Here is a 14879-nt window from a genome sequence, read left to right as displayed (position 1 = left end):
TTCACAGGCCCAAGCCTGGACAAGTTAGTGGAGGGGTGTCAAGATGTATTTAAATAAAATGAACCATATCGCTGTGGTGGCTGTTGTGTTGCCGACACCGTTCCCCGAGTTTGGGACAGGGTGATCCACCGCTCTGCCCAGTAATTTAGACACCCCCTGGTTTGGTTTTGGGCTGGGGACTGTGTCCTGGCCAAGATAATTTTGTAGACCTTTGTATTCAGCATTTAACAATCTCCTCTAACCAGTGATGCCACGCCAACCTTAATTAGAACTCTTGTTCCATGTGTAATTTTGGTCCGTGTTTTCTAAGCATTCCTAATGTTTTAACGAGATTTACAGCGGGGGTCCACATTGTAAACGGGCACTGCATGTGTAATGTGATTGGGGTTTAATAGCTGGGGGGGGGGGGGGTGGGGGGGGGGGGGGGGGGGGGGGGGGGGGGGGGGGGGGGGGGGGGGGCTTCTGCTGCTCCAGTGGGTGGTGGGATTCAGTGTCTTGTGAATGGTTGATAGTTTTCAAATCTGAACCCCTGACTAATGTGGACGTTGCATCTCTGACCATCGAAAATAAAAGTGTGACCAATATCTCCACTCTGGCCCTCGACTGCTCTTTAACCGATGGTCAACGTGTCCAGCGCCCTGGAGCCGGAGGTTCAGCACGAGTACATGAGTACACACACGCACGCACGCACACATATACACACACACACATATACACACGCTCATACACACACGCACGCACACACATATACACACGCTATACACACACACATATATATAAACACACACATATATATACACACGCGCACACATATACACACGCTCACACACACGTACACACACGCACGCACACACATATACACACGCACGCACACATACACACACGCACGCACACATATACACACGCACACACACACGTACACACGCACGCACACACATATACACACGCTCGTACACGCACGCGCACGCTCATACATACACACGCTCACACGCGTACACACACGCACACATATACACACGCTCACACACACACGTACACGCACGCACGCACATATACACATGCACGCGCCTGCACACACACGCACGCTCATACATACACTCGTACACACACGCACATGCACGCGCCCGCACACACACACACACACACTGGTACATGCACCCGCACACACCCATATACACACACGCTCATACATGCACCCGCACACAAACACGGGCACACTCCCATATAGACACACGCTCAAACATATACACACGCACTCATACACACACCTGCACTCACTCGTACACGCACATACTCGTGTACACACACACACATGCATACACGCACGAACACGCTCATACTCGTGTGTGTGTGTATACACACACACATGCGAACAGACTTGCATACACACGCACATCCATGCATGCTGATTAACCTACACACATGGACAGGCGTACGGAGTACGGAGCCTTGGGGAACGCCTTGAGTGGCCGTGGCTGTAGCAGAGGTTGCGGTTGTGGAGAGAGATGAAGTGGGATCTGTTGGAAAGGTAGGAGCGGAGCCAGCTGAGTGCAGAACCTTCAATGAATGCCGAGGTCTTTGAGTCTGGTGAGCAGGATGTTATGGTTCACTGTATCGAAGGCTGCGCTCAGGTCGAGGAGGATGAGGATGTTGAGGGAACCAGTGTCAGCAGAGGTGGTGAGGAGGTCGTTGAGGACTTTGAGGAGAGCAGTTTCTGTGCTATGGAGGGGGGGGGAAACCCAGATTGGAGGGGTTCAAGTTGGTTATACACAAGGAGGTGGGAATGAAGTTGTATCATAACATAGAAACATATAAATTAGGTGCAGGAGTAGAGGCCATTCGGCCCTTCGAGCCTGCACCATTCGCCATTCAATATGATCATGGCTGATCATCCAACTCAGTATCCCGTACCTGCCTTCTCTCCATACCCCCTGATCCCCTTAGCCACAAGGGCCACATCTAACTTCCTCTTAAATATAGCCAATGAACTGTGTGGCCTCAACTACCCTCTGTGGCAGAGAGTTCCAGAAATTCACCACTCTCTGTGTGAAAAAAGTTCTTCTCATCTCAGTTTTAAAGGATTTCCCCCTTATCCTTAAGCTGTGACCCCTTGTTCTGGACTTCCCTAACATCGGGAACAATCTTCCTGCATCTAGCCTGTCCAACCCCTTAAGAATTTTGTAAGTTTCTATAAGATCCCCCCTCAATCTCCTAAATTCTAGAGAGTAGAATCCTTCTTTCACCTCCGCAAATATAGCCAATGAACTGTGTGGCCTCAACTACCCTCTGTGGCAGAGAGTTCCACAGATCCACCACTCTCTGTGTGAAAAAAGTTCATATTGAATGGCGAATGGTGCAGGCTCGAAGGGCCGAATGGCCTACTCCTGCACCTATTGTCTATGTTTCTATGTAGTTGAGGCTGGGACTATCCCAACGTCTAAGGAGCAGTTATGGATAGGACTGGTTGGGAGGGGTATGGGACAAACGCAGGTGGGTGGGACTAGTGTAGATGGGACATGTTGGTCCGGGGAGGGGAGGCCTGTTTTCACGCTGTTTGAGTCGTGAAGCTGACACAGATGAGATTGATTAGAGTGTTAAACTATTTAGCTCGTCCAGTGCGGGCATGCTTCCTTCAGAACGAACCGTTCTACCTCAATAACAACGATGAGTCAGCCTACAGGGATGAGATCCAGCACCTGACAGCCTGGTGTGCCAACAATAACCTCGTCCTCAACTCCAAGAAGACGAAGGAAATTATTGTTGACTTCAGGCAGACCAGAGGAGGCAGTCATACCCCCATCCATATAAACGGGACTGAGGTGGAGGCATGGATGAGTATTTCAGCAGCAGGAGGTGTGAGAGAGAGTCTGAGTTTGGCGATGTTGCAGAGGTGAAAGAAGGATTCTACTCTCTAGAATTTAGGAGATTGAGGGGATCTTATAGAAACTTACAAAATTCTTAAGGGGTTGGACAGGCTAGATGCAGGAAGATTGTTCCCGATGTTAGGGAAGTCCAGGACAAGGGGTCACAGCTTAAGGATAAGGGGGAAATCCTTTAAAACTGAGATGAGAAGAACTTTTTTCACACAGAGAGTGGTGAATCTCTGGAACTCTCTGCCACAGAGGGTAGTCGAGGCCAGTTCATTGGCTATATTTAAGAGGGAGTTAGATGTGGCCCTTGTGTGGCTAAGGGGATCAGGGGGTATGGAGAGAAGGCAGGATGGGATACTGAGTTGGATGATCAGCCATGATCATATTGAATGGCGGTGCAGGCTCGAAGGGCCGAATGGCCTCTACTCCTGCACCTAATTTCTATGTTTCTATGTCTAAGGAGGTCCAGCTATAAATTCCTCGGAATACATATCTCAGAGGATTTGTCCTGGTCCCTCAACACCTCCAAGCTGATCAAAAAGGCACAGCCAGCAGCGCCTTTACTTCCTGAGGAGGCTCAAGAAAGCCCACCTGTCCCCCCGGATCCTGACCAACATATCCCGCTGCACCATCGGGAGCATCCTGACCACCTGCTTCACGGTCTGGTACAGCAGCTGCACTGCTGCGGACAGGAAGGCACTACAACGGGTAATGAAAACCGCGCAGCACATCATCGGTGCCCCGCTCCCTGCCATGGATGCCCTCCACCCAAAACGGTGTCTGAGACGGGCTGGGTAGATCATCAAAGACCCCTCCCCACCCCAACCATGGACTGTTTGCCCTCCTCCCATCAGGGAGGCGGTACAGGAGCCTCAGGTCACGTACTAGTAGGATGAGGAACAGCTTCTACAATAATACAATCACATTGCTGAACTTGGAGTCCCGACGATAGATTTCTCCAGTCTCTCCGTCCCCTTTGTTTAATTATTCTGTATTTTTTGATTATTCTGTGTCTTCTCTCTTTCTATTTTTTTAATTTCTTTATGTACAACTACTACGGACTGACGCAAAACTGCATTTCGTTGTACTCATACTTGTATTTGTGCCATGACATTAAAGTTGAATTGAATGACACTTTCCCCCCGTAACTAAGAACTGCAGATGTTGAAACAATCAAAGGTAGACAAAAAAATGCTGGAGAAACTCAGCGGGTGAGACAGCATCTATGGAGAGAAGGAATAGGCGACGTTTCGGGTCGAGACCCTTCCGGGTCTCGACCCGAAACGTCGCCTATTCCTTCTCTCCATAGACACACCTATTCCTCTCCATCGACCCCGCTTAGATTTCATAGAAACATAGAAATTAGGTGCAGGAGTAGGCCATTCGGCCCTTCGAGCCTGCACCGCCATTCAATATGATCATGGCTGATCATCCAACTCAGTATCCCGTACCTGCCTTCTCTCTCCATACCCCCTGATCCCCTTAGCCACATCTAACTCCCTCTTAAATATAGCCAATGAACTGGCCTCAACTACCCTCTGTGGCAGAGAGTTCCAGAGATTCACCACTCTCTGTGTGAAACAAGTTCTTCTCATCTCGGTTTTAAAGGATTCCCCCTTATCCTTAAGCTGTGACCCCTTGTCCTGGACTTCCCTAACATCGGGAACAATCTTCCTGCATCTAGCCTGTCCAACCCCTTAAGAATTTTGTAAGTTTCTATAAGATCCCCTCTCAATCTCCTAAATTCTAGAGAGTATAAACCAAGTCTATCCAGTCTTTCTTCATAAGACAGTCCTGACATCCCAGGAATCAGTCTGGTGAACCTTCTCTGCACTCCCTCTATGGCAAGAATGTCCTTCCTCAGATTTGGAGACTAAAACTGCACGCAGTACTCCAGGTGTGGTCTCACCAAGACCCTGTACAACTGCAGTAGAACCTCCCTGCTCCTATACTCAAATCCTTTTGCAATGAAAGCTAACATACCATTGGCTTTCTTTACTGCCTGCTGCACCTGCATGCCTACCTTCAATGACTGGTGTACCATGACACCCAGGTCTCGCTGCATCTCCCCCTTTCCCAATCGGCCACCATTTAGATTTCGACCCGAAACGCCACCAATTCCTTCTCTCCACAGATGCTGCCTCACCCGCTGAGTTTCTCCAGCATTTATATCGACCTTTATTCGATTTTTCCCCCCGCATCTGCAGTTCCTTCTTAAACACTGCGTATGTCATGTTGTCACTTGCGGGCGGAGCACCAAGGCAAATTCCTTGTATGTGAATACTTGGCCAACGAACTTATTAATTCATTCAAATCAAGAACCTTATCGGTCTCTGTTTTAAAATACCCATTGACTGAGGCACTACCACCACCACCACATGTGGCTATGAATCCCACAGATTCACCACCCCCTCTGTCTTACCTGCATCATCCATTAGCTTTTAGACAATAGACAACAGGTGCAGGAGTAGGCCATTCGGCCCTTCCAGCCAGCACCGCCATTCAATGTGATCATGGCTAATCATCCACAATCAGTACCCCGTTCCTGCCTTCTCCCCATATACCCTGACTATGCTATCTTTAAGAGCTCTCTCTTGAAAGCATCCAGAGAACCGGCCTCTGAGGCAGAGAATTCCACAGACTCACCACTCTCTGGGTGAAAAAGAGTTTCCTCGTCTCCGTTCTAAATGGCTTACTCCTTATTCTTAAACTGTGTGTGTGTGGCCCCTGGTTCTGGACTCCCCCAACATCGGGAACATGTTTCCTGCCTCCAGCGTGTCCAAACCCTGAACAATCTTATATGTTTCAATGAGATCCCCTCTCATCCTATTTTTAAGAGCTCTCTCTTGAAAGCATCCAGACAACCTGCCTCCGCCGCCCTCTGAGGCAGAGAATTCCACAGACTCACCACTCTCTGTGAGTCTTTTGTGTTGGAAAGAACTGCAGGTGCTGGGTTAAGACTGGAAAATGCTGGAGTAACTCAGCGGGACAGGCAGCATCGCTGGACAGGAGGAATGGGTGACGTTTCAGGTCTGGAGAAGGATCTCCCATTCCTGTGTGAGGAAGGACATTATTGCCATAGAGGGAGTACAGAGAAGGTTCACCAGACTGATTCCTGGGATGTCAGGACTGCCTTATGAAGAAAGACTGGATAGACTTGGTTTATACTCGCTAGAATTTAGGAGATTGAGAGGGGATCTTATAGAAACTTACAAAATTCTTAAGGGGTTGGACAGGCTAGATGCAGGAAGATTGTTCCCGATGTTGGGGAAGTCCAGGACAAGGGGTCACAGCTTAAGGATAAGGGGGAAATCCTTTAAAAACCGAGATGAGAAGAACTTTTTTCACACAGAGAGTGGTGAATCTCTGGAATTCTCTGCCACAGAGGGTAGTTGAGGCCACACAGTTCATTGGCTATATTTAAGAGGGAGTTAGATGTGGCCCTTGTGGCTGAAGGGATCAGGGGGTATGGAGAGAAGGCAGGTACGGGATACTGAGTTGGATGATCAGCCATGATCATATTGAATGGCGAATGGTGCAGGCTCGAAGGGCCGAATGGCCTCTACTCCTGCACCTAATTTCTATGTTCTATGTTTCTATGTTTCTCTCCCGAGGTGCTGCCTGCCTGCTAGTCCCACTGAGTTACCCCAGCATTTTCTGCCTGGTAGATCCTGTGAACTTTCCCCTCGTTTCTGAACTGCTGAAGCTGCTATCTCTGCGAGCTGTCAGCCAGCTTACCGACATCCTGTTCATGTTGCAAGGCAGTGATTGCACAAGTCTTCACATTTTCATGCCGGTTTCAATCAAAGACAAACACATAGTCCTTCTCTCCCCCCCCCCCCCCTTGTTCCTGTTTCACACCTTACACTTCCTTATCTTTCTATCTCTCTCCCTCCCCTGACATCAGTTTGAAGAAGGGTCTGGGCCTGAAACGTCACCCGTTCTATCTCTCCAGAGATGCTGCCTGAGTACCTCCGGCCTCTTGCTAAAGGTTTGGACAGACTACAGGCAGGAAACATGTTCCCGTTGTTGGGGGGGGAAGGGTGGAGAATCTGTGGAATTTATAACAAAGTTAAGACACAGAGTGCTGGAGTAACTCAGCGGGTCAGGCAGCATCTCTGGCGAAAAAGGATGGGTGACATTTTAGGTCCGGGTTCTGAAGAAAGGTCATCTATCCATGTTCTCCACAGATGCTGCCTGACCCGCTGAGTTACTCCAGCACTCTGTGAAACGTCACCTATCCATGTCCTCCACAGATGCTGCCTGACCCGCTGAGTTATGGTGCAGCAGCATCTATGGAGCGAAGGAAATAGGCAACGTTTCAGGGCCGAAATCCTTCTGGAAATAGGCAACGTTTCGAGGCCGAAATCCTTCTAGAAATAGACAACGTTTCGGGGCCGAAATCCTTCTGGAAATAGGCAACGTTTCGGGGCCGAAATCCTTCTGGAAATAGGCAATGTTTCGGGGCCGAAATCCTTCTGGAAATAGACAACGTTTCGGGGCCGAAATCCTTCTGGAAATAGGCAACGTTTCGGGTCGAAACCCTTCCGGGTTTCGGCCCGAAACGTTGCCTATTTCCTTAGCTCCATAGATGCTGCCTGACCCGCTGAGTTACTCCAGCACTCTGTGAAACGTCACCTATCCATGTTCTCCACAGATGCTGCCTGACCCACTGAGTTACTCTAGCACTCTGTGAAACGTCACCTATCCATGTTCTCCACAGATGCTGCCTGACCCACTGAGTTACTCCAGCACTCTGTGAAACGTCACCTATCCATGTTCTCCACAGATGCTGCCTGACCCGCTGAGTTACTCCAGCACTCTGTGAAACGTCACCTATCCATGTTCTCCACAGATGCTGCCTGACCCACTGAGTTACTCCAGCACTCTGTGAAACGTCACCTATCCATGTTCTCCACAGATGCTGCCTGACCCGCTGAGTTACTCCAGCACTCTGTGAAACGTCACCTATCCATGTTCTCCACAGATGCTGCCTGACCCACTGAGTTACTCCAGCACTCTGTGAAACATCCAGAACCAGAGGCCACACACACACACACAGTTTAAGAATAAGGAGGCTGGGGGTGAGAGCAGTCCTTGGCGACGCTGAGCGCCCTTCGCAGACATCGCTTGTCTCTGTCTCACCGCGCCAGAGACCCGGGTTCGATCCTGACCACGGGTGCTGTCTGTGCGGAGTTTGCACGTTCTACCCCGTAGGTTTTCTCCGGTTTCCTTCCACACTCCCGAGACCTGCAGGTTTGTAGGTTAAATTGGCTCCTGTGAAATTCTCTGCCTCAGATTGTTAAGGGCTTGGACACACGAGAGGCAGGAAACATGTTCCCGATGTTGGGGGAGTCCAGAACCAGGGGCCACACACACACACACACACACAGTTTAAGAATAAGGGGTCGGCCATTTAGAACGGAGACGAGGAAACACTTTTTCTCACAGAGAATTAGTGGTGAGTCTGTGGAATTCTCTGCCTCAGAGGGCGGTGGAGGCCGGTTCTCTGAATGCTTTCAAGAGAGAGCTAGATAGGGCTGTTAAAGATAGCGGAGTCAGGGGAGAAGGCAGGAACGGGGTACTGATTGGGGATGATCAGCCATGATGCAGGAAGATTGTTCCCGATGTTGGGGAAGTCCGGGACAAGGGGTCACAGCTTAAGGATAAGGGGGAAATCCTTTAAAACCGAGATGAGAAGAACTTTTTTCACACAGAGTGGTGAATCTCTGGAACTCTCTGCCGCAGAGGGTAGTTGAGGCCACATAGTTCATTGGCTATATTTAAGAGGGAGTTAGATGCGGCCCTTGTGGATCAGAGGGTATGGAGAGAAGGCAGGTACGGGATACTGAGTTGGATGATCAGCCATGATCATATTGAATGGCGGTGCAGGCTCGAAGGGCTGAATGGCCTCTACGCCTGCACCTAATTTCTATGTTTCTATGATCATATTGAATAGCGTTGCTGGCTCGAAGGGCCAAATGGCCTCTACTCCTGCACCTATTGTCTGTGTCCATGTTCTCCAGAGATGCTGCCTGACCCGCTGAGTTCCTCCACGTTTAAACTCACCTTAAAGTACCAGCAGGGGCCATGCCTAAACTCACAATACATACAAGCCTGAAGCGTATACAAGCCCCTTCCCACAGCTCGCTCCCTGTGTCGTTGGCCAACATTCGGGGAAAGTCAGAGAAGACAAACAAAGTGAAATCCAGCCACCGTTTATTTATAAATCAGAGCGGGGGGGGGGGGGGGGGGGGGGGTGGGAGAGAAGGGGGAGGGGGGGGGGGACACTTCAAAGTAACCGGGAACTGGTTAGAGAATCTCCAAAAACCAAACCGGGACTTTTAAACATTTGAACAGAAACATGGGTCAGAATCCCCTTATCCATTTGTTCCTGGGAACAAAACAAGAGACCTTTGGGGCCCGTCTTAACGGCCGACAGGATATTTAAACTGACCCGTTCTAGCGGAGAGAGACTGGCCGATGCTTCTAATGACCATGTCAAAGGGGGAAGGGTAGGGGAGAGGGGAAGGTTTGGTCCCCATGTGATCAAAACCAAAAAACAAACGCACACATACACACACACACACACACACATTTGCAGGGGGGTTTAACGGTACCAAGAGTGGAGGGTGTTGGCACTTCCAGAAAAAACACTCCCTGGTTTGGGCAGAGCCGGGCCAGACACAAAGTAAGGGAAACTCTCTTCCACATCGGGACGTCGGACAATCGGGTGAAGACTTAGTGCATCGAGGACGTACAGGCTCGACCTGAAAACATACAACATAGAACAGACGATCAGTGTTTGTCTGTTGGAGCTGGGCCTGTACTCGCTGGAGTTTAGAAGGATGGATGAGGTCCCCCCCCCGACCTCATTGAAACTTGCGGAGTAATGAAAGGCCCGGATAGAGTGGATGTGGAGAGGATGTTTCCACTAGTGGGAGAGTCTAGAGTCTAGGACCAGAGGGCACAGCCTCAGAATTAAAGGAGGAAGGAGATGAGGAGGAATTTCTTTAGTCGGAGGGTGGAGAATCTGTGGAATTTATAACAAAGTTAAGACACAGAGTGCTGGAGTAACTCAGCAGGTCAGGCAGCATCTCTGGCGAAAAAGGATGGGTGACCTATCCATGTTCTCCACAGATGCTGCCTGACCCACTGAGTTACTCCAGCACTCTGTGAAACGTCACCTATCCATGTTCTCCACAGATGCTGCCTGACCCGCTGAGTTACTCCAGCACTCTGTGAAACGTCACCTATCCATGTTACCTCCCACAGATGCTGCCTGACCCGCTGAGTTACTCCAGCACTCTGTGAAACGTCACCTATCCATGTTCTCCACAGATGCTGCCTGACCCGCTGAGTTAACTCCAGCACTCTGTGAAACGTCACCTATCCATGTTCTCCACAGATGCTGCCTGACCCGCTGAGTTACTCCAGCACTCTGTGAAACGTCACCTATCCATGTTCTCCACAGATGCTGCCTGACCCACTGAGTTGCTCCAGCACTCTGTGAAACGTCACCTATCCATGTTCTCCACAGGTGCTGCCTGACCCGCTGAGTTATGGTGCAGCAGCATCTATGGAGCGAAGGAAATAGGCAACGTTTCGGGGCCGAAATCCTTCTGGAAATAGGCAACGTTTCGGGGCCGAAATCCTTCTGGAAATAGGCAACGTTTCGGGGCCGAAATCCTTTCTGGAAATAGGCAACGTTTCGGGGCCGAAATCCTTCTGGAAATAGGCAACGTTTCGGGTCGAAACCCTTCCGGGTTTCGGCCCGAAACGTTGCCTATTTCCTTAGCTCCATAGATGCTGTCTGACCCGCTGAGTTACTCCAGCACTCTGTGAAACGTCACCTACCCATGTTCTCCACAGATGCTGCCTGACCCGCTGAGTTACTCCAGCACTCTGTGAAACGTCACCTATCCATGTTCTCCACAGATGCTGCCCGACCCGCTGAGTCACTCCAGTACTCCGAGTCTACCATCGGTGTTAAGCATCAGCTTGTTATTTTTCCCGCTGGCAGCTGGCAGCTAGCCCCAGGGGGGTTTGGGCACTTGGGGGTTTTTTAATTGCCAAGGGCACAAGAAAACATCTGCCTTCCCGAGGCCCATGGGCAAGTTGGAGGAACAGTGGGGGATGGTGCGGGCAACCGTTAGCATGGAAGAGAGAACCGAACTAAAACTCACACCCCTCCCCCCCCTCCCCCCCCCCCCCCCCCCCCTTGCAGGACCTATACACCAGGAGATACAGATCCAGAGCCAGCAAGGACCCCAACCACCCCAGCAACGGACTGTTCCAGCTGCTATGGTCAGGCAAACGCCTCCGCTGTGAAAACAGAGAGGTTGAGAAGGAGTTTCTTCCCACAGGCCATTAGGACTGTAAACTCTAATCTCGCCAGGGACTCATTTCCTTAAATGTAAATACTGGTTCTGTTCTGTTGTTCTGTTGCTTTTGCACAATCCGCAGGCATCGCCATCCCAGGGGTCAATCTGGTGAACCTACGCTGCACTGCCTCAATCACTAGGATGTCCTTCCTCAAATGAGGAGACCAAAACTGTACACAATCTGACCTAATCTGAGGAAAGACATTCTTGCCATAGAGGAGGTACAGAGAAGGTTCACCAGACTGATTCCTGGGATGTCAGGACTTTCATATGAAGAAAGCCTGGATAGACTCCTAATTTTGGTCTCCTAATCTGAGGAAAGACATTCTTGCCGTAGAGGATTTGAGTCTAGGAGCAGGGAGGTTCTACTGCAGTTGTACAGGTTCTTGGTGAGACCACACCTGGAGTATTGTGTACAGTTTTGGTCTCCTAATCTGAGGAAAGACATTCTTGCCATAGAGGGGGTACAGAGAAGGTTCACCAGACTGATTCCTGGGGTGGCAGGACTTTCATATGAAGAAAGACTTCTGGATAGACTCGGCTTGTACTCACTAGAATTTAGAGGATTGAGGGGGGGATCTTACAAAATTCTTAAGGGGTTGGACAGGCTAGATGCAGGAAGATTGTTCCCGATGTTGGGGAACTCCAGGACAAGGGGTCACACAGTTTAAGGATAAGGGGGAAATCTTTTAGGACCGAGATGAGGAAAACATTTTTCACACAGAGAGTGGTGAATCTGTGGAATTCTCTGCCGCAGAAGGTAGTTGAGGCCAAGTCAAGTCAAGTCAAGTCAAGTTTATTTGTCACATACACATACGAGATGTGCAGTGAAATGAAAGTGGCAATGCTCGCGGACTTTTGTGCAAAAGACAAACAACAAACAAACTATAAACACAATCATAACACACTTATACTTTTACATAATAAATAAGGGAAGGAAAAAAACGTTCAGTAGAGTTAGTCCCTGGTGAGATAGGCGTTTACAGTCCGAATGGCCTCTGGGAAGAAACTCCTTCTCAACCTCTCCGTTCTCACCGCATGGCAACGGAGGCGTTTGCCTGACCGTAGCAGCTGGAACAGTCCGTTGCTGGGGTGGAAGGGGTCTCCCATGATATTGTTGGCTCTGGAGTTGCACCTCCTGTTGTATAGTTCCTGCAGGGGGGTGAGTGAAGTTCCCATAGTGCGTTCGGCCGAACGCACTACTCTCTGCAGAGCCTTCTTGTCCTGGGCAGAGCAGTTCCCAAACCAGATGGTAATGTTCCCGGACAAGATGCTTTCCACCGCCGCTGCGTAGAAGCCACAGTTCATTGGCTATATTTAAGAGGGAGTTAGATGTGGCCCTTGTGGCTAAAGGGATCAGGGGGTATGGAGAGGCAGGGATGGGATACCGAGTTGGATGATCAGACATGATCATATTGAATGGCGGTGCAGGGCCGAATGGCCTCTACTCCTGCACCTATTGTCTATGTTTCGATGTACACAATACTCCACAGATGTGGTCTCACCAGAGACCTGTACAACTGCAGAAGAACTCACAAGGTCCCCAGCAGATTCCATGGGTCCATGCGCGACCCTCAGCCCCGCCTAGAATAATTCCACCAGGATAAACGGCAGTGGAGTGCGAGCTGGGGGAGGGGGAGTGGGAGCGCGGGGTGGGGGAGGGGGAACACACTCACCTCAGGACTCAGTAGAAGCATCCGGCTACTGTTCTTCCCGCAGCGAGCTCAGACAGTTTCTCAGGAGGAGAAGGTTGGCCTGGAGGAGGGGGGAGAGACACACACACACACAACAATAGACATCAACTGGAGTTTTCACAACAACTTGTTATATATCCTACAGGCAAAGAAAGGGCTGAATGGACTAGTTTTATCTTTGCCGATGGATGCTTTAATTCCCTTTTAAGACACACTCGTGAGTGTAGACGGCACGACTCTCGTCAGCAGCGGCCTCTGCAGCCCGTCCGCGTTTTTATTATTTTTTGTCTATGTTTATATGTAGTTTTTGTTATTTTTTGTTGGGGTGTGTGTGTGTGGGGGGGTGGGGGTGGGGTGCGAGGGAGGGGGTAACTTTTAAATCTCTGCACGGGAGACCCGACCTTTTCTTGTCGGGTCTCCATTGTCGTTGGGGCTGCAACGAGGAGCGGCCTCCAACAGGAAGAAGCCGGGGACTCTGGTGCCGACTCACCTCACCGTCGCGGAGCTGGCCGAGTCCGGAGCGGGTGGAACGGTGGTGGAGCGCTGCTGCTGCTGCTGCTGCTGATTCGGAGGCTGCAACTGCGGGTCTGGCGGACGGCGGCACCGGGAGCCCGCGGGTCCCTGGAGGGAGACCGCTTTTCAGGGCTCCTGCAACGGCGACTTCTCCCGCCCGAGTTGCGGGGTTGAAGAGCTCCTGGAGCGGGGCCTGACATCACCGCCCCGTGTGGCTTGGAATGGCCGCGGGACTCTGCGAGCGCACGCCGGGGGCTCTAACACCAAGACCCGGTGTGCGACCTCGCACCACCCGGCGTGGCTTTAATGGCCGCGGGACAATCGCCATCGCCAGCCGGGGGCTTTGACTTTGACTCTGACATTGGGGGGGGGAGAGAGAAGTTTATTTGGCCTTCCATCACAGCAATGTGATGGATGTTTATGTAAATTATGTTGTGTCTCGGGTCTATGTGTTTGTAATGTATGGCTGCAGAAACAGCATTTCGTTTGGACCTCAAGGGGTCCATATGATAATTAAATTGACTATTGACTATTGGGTGAAAGGATCGAGGTGCAACGAGGACATCTCATCCTGTTTTTACGGACGGCGGGGGCTCTGTTGCGAGCCGTGAAGTCCTGTGGCTCTGGCGGTAGCAAGCCGAGGCGGAGCGGTTGAGCGGCTGATTTCATTTTGAGCATTGTTGTCGGCATCCCTATTCCGGAGATCCCCAACATCGGCTTGAACAATCGGGTCTGCTCTAGCCTGCGGTAACGCGGAGCCCGCTTGCCTTAGTGAAAGGGAGAACGCTTTCAGTAGTTTTCCATTGGTCTTTTATTATCAATGCAGAGTTGTTTCCCATAGCCTTCTCCTGGAGCTGTGCTCCTGATCCTTAAACTCTGCCCCGCGTTTTGCTGTGGCCCCCTTGTCCTGGAGCTCCGGGACATATGCGAGCAATCTTCGCGGGGGCTAGCCACACCAAGACCTTAAGAATTGCGACACTGTTCAATCATAACCCCCCTCAATCTTCTAATCCTAAGCGCAGTTACCAAGCCGATCTAAATCCAGTCTTTCTTGACTTGGGACTCCTGACATAGGGGGGGCGGGAGTTGAACAGTGGAGAGACCCCCTTTTTGGCAACATTACATAGAAACATAGACAATTAGTGCAGGAGTAGGTCCTTCGGCCCTTCGAGCCTGCACCGCCATTCAATATGATCATTGCTGATCATACAACTCAGTATCCCGTACCTGCCTTCCTCATACCCCCTGATCCCTAGGCCACAAGGGCCACATCAACTCCCTCCTTAACTTAGCCATGACCTGGCCTCAACTACCCTCTGATGCTAGAGTTCCAGAGATTCCCCCTCTCGTGTGAACAAAGTTCTCCTCATTCGCGGTTTAAGGATTTCCTTTACCCCTTATCCTTAAGCCGTGCCCCT

This window comes from Leucoraja erinacea, unplaced genomic scaffold (genome assembly GCF_028641065.1).
Source record: "Leucoraja erinacea ecotype New England unplaced genomic scaffold, Leri_hhj_1 Leri_1266S, whole genome shotgun sequence".
Classification (NCBI taxonomy): Eukaryota; Metazoa; Chordata; class Chondrichthyes; order Rajiformes; family Rajidae; genus Leucoraja; species Leucoraja erinaceus.
The sequence above is the reverse complement of the archived record's forward strand: the minus strand, read 5'-3'. Positions refer to the sequence as shown.